The sequence below is a fragment of the Alnus glutinosa genome, chromosome 3 (genome assembly GCF_958979055.1).
Source record: "Alnus glutinosa chromosome 3, dhAlnGlut1.1, whole genome shotgun sequence".
Classification (NCBI taxonomy): Eukaryota; Viridiplantae; Streptophyta; class Magnoliopsida; order Fagales; family Betulaceae; genus Alnus; species Alnus glutinosa.
In genome coordinates this window covers 20,492,792-20,498,791 of record NC_084888.1, presented here as the reverse complement: position 1 = coordinate 20,498,791, position 6,000 = coordinate 20,492,792, and positions in this window count along the sequence as shown.

Genomic DNA, 6,000 nt, shown 5'->3' with positions numbered 1-6,000 from the left:
GGCTTTCTATGGATTCCTTTACCTTAGGGCCCCTCCTTAAGATAGACTTCAATAAACGAGCACAGCAACAGCACAACGCAATAGCTTGAGAACTAATGGATCAGCACAATATCTCCCTAAAATATACTCTCTAAGCTCTAAAGAATTCAATACCGAATTCTGTAAATTGTAGATGCCTAGATGCCTCTATTTATACACTCAGCAGACCAGACGGACAACTGTGCAACCGACTTTCCATAACGCATTTCATACAATTCCATATCAGGGCCGCCGCGTCCGGACAGTGTTGTCCTAGCGTCTAGACCGTTGCACTTCTGCTGCAAGTAATTTTCATAATAAGGACTGGCATCCAGACGATGTTTCCCTGACGTCCAGACGGTTGCAATTCTTCTCCATATCTTGCCTTATCAAGGATAGTGTCCAGACGGTGTAGACCTGTCGTCCGAACGGTTGCAGCTATCTTCCCATATCTGTGCCTGCGAAGGAAATCCATTTACTTGTTGAACACTGACCGGTGTCCGGACGGTATTGCCACGTCGTTCGGATGGATACACTTTGAACGCTGGATTCTTTTCAAATTTTGAAGAGCGTCCAGACGGATGCAAGCTTGAACAGTTTGAATCTTCTAGACACTGATGGGCATCCGGACGCATGTATGGGCTGTTTGGACAGAAGCTTGGGATCCGATTTTTCTGACTAGGAATCTGCACAGAATCTTCTTTGAATTTCTTGAAGCACATTACTGAAATGAAGACTCTGAAATAAGTAATCCCTGATTATGTAGCAACTTTACATGAAAGTAATTTTGCCAAACAGAACAATCTTGTTGTTTTTCAGTTTATTTTCTGTTTTGTATTGCTAAGGGACTAACAATATATAAGTTTAGGGGTGTGATAAGTGTCGAATGATGCACATTCTAGTCGCTTAACTCGCATATGTTAATTTCTTAGCGTTGTTATCTATTTAATTTTGTTTTGTTTTCATGTTTTAGGGCTTTATAAGATAGATGCAAGAATTCGAGTGGAAATTGGACTTAAAAGACATTTTGGAAGCATGCTAACGACCTTGGGATTGAGCGCACCAGAAAAAGTGCTCGAGCGCACCTACGCTCAAGCGCCCCACTAGCAAGGCTCGAGCGCACATCTATATGGGCTTGGGCACACCAGGGTGTACTGTACACGGCAGGAATCCTTTTCCACTTTGGATGGAATTTCATAAAAGGAAAAGAATTTTACTTATTCTACTCAGACTAGGAGACCTATTTACCATTTTTCTAGGATTGCTAGGGCTTCTAGAGTTCCTTTAATTCCTATAAATAGGCCTCTAACCATTGAAGAAAAAACACACAAGCTTTGGGAAAGAATCAAAGGCTACTTTAAGAATGAGGTTTTCTCTAGTATTTATTTTCCTTTATTATTTTCTTATGAGGATGATTTTCATCCAAATTATGTGTAACTAATACTTTAGTTATGGCTCAATTGAAGTCCTAATCATGTCTCTTTAAGTTTTTCAATCTGTCTTGCTACAATTCATATATTGATGCTTAACTTGATTAATTATAGTTTCTTGAATTCTTCGCATGTTTATGTTAGGCTAGCATATTCTTGTGGTATAGATTTGTTATTTATGTCAATTTGGATGACCGAGTCTTGGACATAAATAGAGTAACGAAAGAACCCCGTCACAAGTTCTTGGATTAATCAACATAAAGCCAGCTGGAATAGATACCATGCTCCAATCTGAGTATGTTTATTGATTTCCATAGTTTTATGCTTGAAGAACAACTTAGTAGATACCATGCTAAATCCTTCAAGGAAGAAAATAGTTAGAGTAGATACCATGCCTAACTTATTGCTTAGGGAAATCAATAGCTTTAGGAAAAGATACTATTCCCTTGTGGCTGATAAACATTAAGCATCATGTTATAATTGTAGTATTGTGCATATTGTGAATCTTATTTGAGTCTGATTAGCAGTGGATATCGAAGCCCTACCTTTTCTTCTTAATATTTTAATTTAATATTTTATCTCATCTTATTGAAGATCTTTATTTAGGAAAATCTCTTTAAGCATAGTAAATGATCTCATATTTGCGTGCTATACTTTTGTTTTGATCTTGTGCACTTGCGAGTAAAGCGTACAAGTATTTACCTATTTATTTAGGTAGATATTTGCACAACACTCCTGATTTAATTACATGATATATCATTTCTATACCTTGTGAGTTTTTCATCTCACCTTGCACAAAACAAAGTTTCAGTACATACCACTGAAACACTCAAGCTCGAGCTTTAGGATAATCAATCCCATTAAATCTACATCCAAGGAAATACTCCCTATTGCTTTGTTCCATGACAAAGAATTTAGATTCCTTCTTGAAGAAGGTGTTCCCACAATCCTACTTGCGATCACCCAATGCACAGAAGTGTTGGCCAGCGATTTGATCTCATTCTTGCAAAGTGACCTACACTTTACATTTGAGTTTGCAATCTTCTCAGGATTTAGAGTAATTGTTATAAATCGTCGTGCACGTACATCATTCTTAATCACAGTGCTAAAAGAATGATGACTCACGTAATCTGTTTGGTGCATAGTTCGTTCCATTTATGACTACGAACAGTCTTTTATAAATTGCAAAGACATATGACTATGATGGTCTGTGTGATAATCTCATTACTCACACCTTAGTCAAATGCAATGTAACTTAAGGACCTTACATGTATATCATATGAAATACTCAAACATATATGTTCATGTAAAACAATAATATTAATTAATATATATATATATGTCAAATGTTCAATACTATACAATTTATTGAAAAACAACATTAATGCAATTAGAGTTTTGGACACCAGTCCCAACAAATCAATGCTATGTAAAATCTAGTTGGTAATCCAACAAAGTCTGACTACTTGTAGAAGCACCTAATGCCATTAAAACTCAGATTTTGTAATTGAGTTTAGAAGTAAAGGTTGAATAGATAGAAATGATAAAACCTTCGAAGAAATGGTGGTAAAGAATGATTCTTAGAAAGAAAGGAATCTACTATGAGAAAATTCTTAACCTATAACCTTGTTTGACCTCTATTTTAAGATTAAAGTCTAAGGTTGATTATTTTAAGATAATCACCACGACAGATGTATATGAATGATTCAGTCAAACAAATGTTTTTACAAGGATCTAGAGGCATGTATTATGCTAGATGCAAATGTACTTTGTTGAACTTCTGCATGCACAAGTATTGAAATATCAAGTTTGATCCAAGAAGTCGAATGTTGGATCAAGTACTTGGATATAGCCATGAGTTTAAGAGATATTAAGTAAAATTTTAATATATAGAATTAATAAGACCTTAATCATTGATGATGATGATGTAAGAGTACTATCTGCAGTCAAAATCCAGACATATGATGAATGGATTATTGCCAAGTCTCATAAAGTTTTGTCTAAAAAGTAAATGTGGTTACTTTTGTAGATAGGTCAATTAGTTGGAGAGGTATAGCAACAAATGATTGTTAATTCATAACTAGGCCAAGAATGTTTTGCGATGCAAAAGTTATCTCGCGTGAGAAGATGTCTCTTAAGGAGAGTCTCTCAGGGAGGTAATGAGGAGGCATGATTCTATTGTGATTAAGTTTTGTTATATCTTATTCACAAGTTATTTTCTTTGGTGAAACATTGGATGTTTCATTTCGTGAATAAGGATTACAGATAAGTGGCCAATTGGAATTAAGGACAAGTGGAAGAATGTTGGGACTGGTGTCTAAAACTCCAATTAAATTGATTTTGCTTTTCTATAATTGTATAATATTGAACACTGGATATATATATTATTGTTTTACATGTACATATATGTTTAAATATTTTCATATGATATATGTGTAAGGTCCCTAAGTTACATTGTATTTGACTAAAGTATGAGTAATGAGATTATCACACAGAATATCATAGTCATAAGTCCTTGTAATTTATAAAAGATTGTTCATAGTCATAAATGGAACTTGAAAATCCATTTAGACTATAACATGTCAACCTTAATGACCTATCTTGATTAAAAGAACTAAGAAAGGCTTTGAGTTAATATGTTGGTGTAAGTGCAAGGTAGTGCCATGCATCGAACAAACTATTTGAGTCATCATTCTTTCAGCACTGTAATAAAGAATGATGTACATGCACAACGACTTATAACAGTAACTCTAAATCCTGAGAAGATTGTGAGTTCAGATATAAAGTGTTTGTCACTTTGATATACGAGAATGAGATCAAATCGCTGGTCAACACTTTTATGCGTTGAGTGATCACATGTAGCATTGTGGGAACACCTTCTTAAAAAAGGAATCCAAATCCTTTGTCATGGAATAAAGCGATAAGGAATATTCCCCTTAATGTAAATTTAATGAGAATGATTATCCTAAAGCTCAGGCCTCGGTGTTTCAGTGGTATTTACTAAAACTTTATTTTGTGTAAGGTGAGATGAAATCTCACAAGGTACAAAAAGGACATCATATAATTAAATCAAGAATATCAGGGAAAAGAGGTAGTGAACTAAGTAACGGTGTATTGACTTTGGTTTGACTACGGAATGATTCCATGGAGGGTAATATGTAATAAATAGGTACGCCGCATGATTGATTCATTAATTTGAAAATACATATTAGAGTGTAGTAAATAGGTACGCCGCAGGATTGATTCATTAATTTGAAAATACATATTAGAGTGTAGTCATATTTTTTTTAGTGGAATCAATTTTGATTTAATAGGGTCGTGTGATATTGTCACAGACATATTTAAAGCTAGTTGTATTTTTTTTTCCTTTTGGTCCCTCTTTGAGCTGATGTAAATTGACCATATGCTATTAGTCTCGGTTATGTATTTATTTATTTAGATTTTTTTATTTAATAAAACATGGGCTTAAGCATTTAAGAGTTATGGGCTCGTGAAATTAATTCCAAAATGCTTAAGTAGAGATAAAGAAGCATTGGGTCTAAAGAATAAAACCCAAGCACATGCTGAAAAATTGGTAGCAATGGGCTAGGGTTTAGACGCATGGGGAGATAATTATCTCCCCATGGCCGTACCCCCTATATAATAGAGATTGAAATTTTAGTTAATCTATGACTCCTATTCTATCTATGTTATAGCTTTATCTTATCCCCTAACCATATCATAAGTGTAAATCCAAGTCTATAAATAGAGAACCATGGTGAAGTATTAGTTACTAATTTCCTACTTCCAACATTCACCATCATATTCGGTCATTAGAGAAAAGATATGAAGGTTGAGTCAAGAACACAAAGAACACGTTCTTCACCATTCAACATGCAAGGAGCAAATCAACCAAAATCAATTGGTCGTAGTAGCCTAGGAGAGGCCGATTTTGATTGTAAGTACCCTGAACATTTTTGTTTAATTAATCTAGTCGTGTTTATTTTGAAGAAATTTTTTTGGAATCGGTATTCCGTTGCACATACTTTGATTAGTACATGATCCCCAACATCAGCAATACTACACTTAATGCCACACTATAAAAACTTTTCTTCAACCTTTGTCAAGAATGTCTTCCCTCTTTAACCCTTATTCTCTCCTCAACCTCTAAATTCTCAAATACAATGTAATGCATAAAGAATGGAAGTTCTATGTGAAGATAAAGTTGTGAGAAATGCAATAGTTCATTGTATTTTGAGAAATAATTATTATAAGAGATTGATGGTTTCTAGCATCTCATCTTAAAAGACAAAAAAATAAAAAAAATACACACATTATGAAAGCATATAAAATGGTATATATGTAATTCTTAAAATTTTTTTGAAAGTAAATAATTTGACATTAAACATGTCATTTCTAGTATAAATTAGAAAATATTAGGAATACCACTATATTTTTACATTTTATTATTAATTTATCTGTAATGTCCCGCCTTTTACAAAAAACGTAAGTGGTTATATCTAATAAGCTACGTGACATTACTACTTCAGAGATGATAAATCTGATAGCGGAA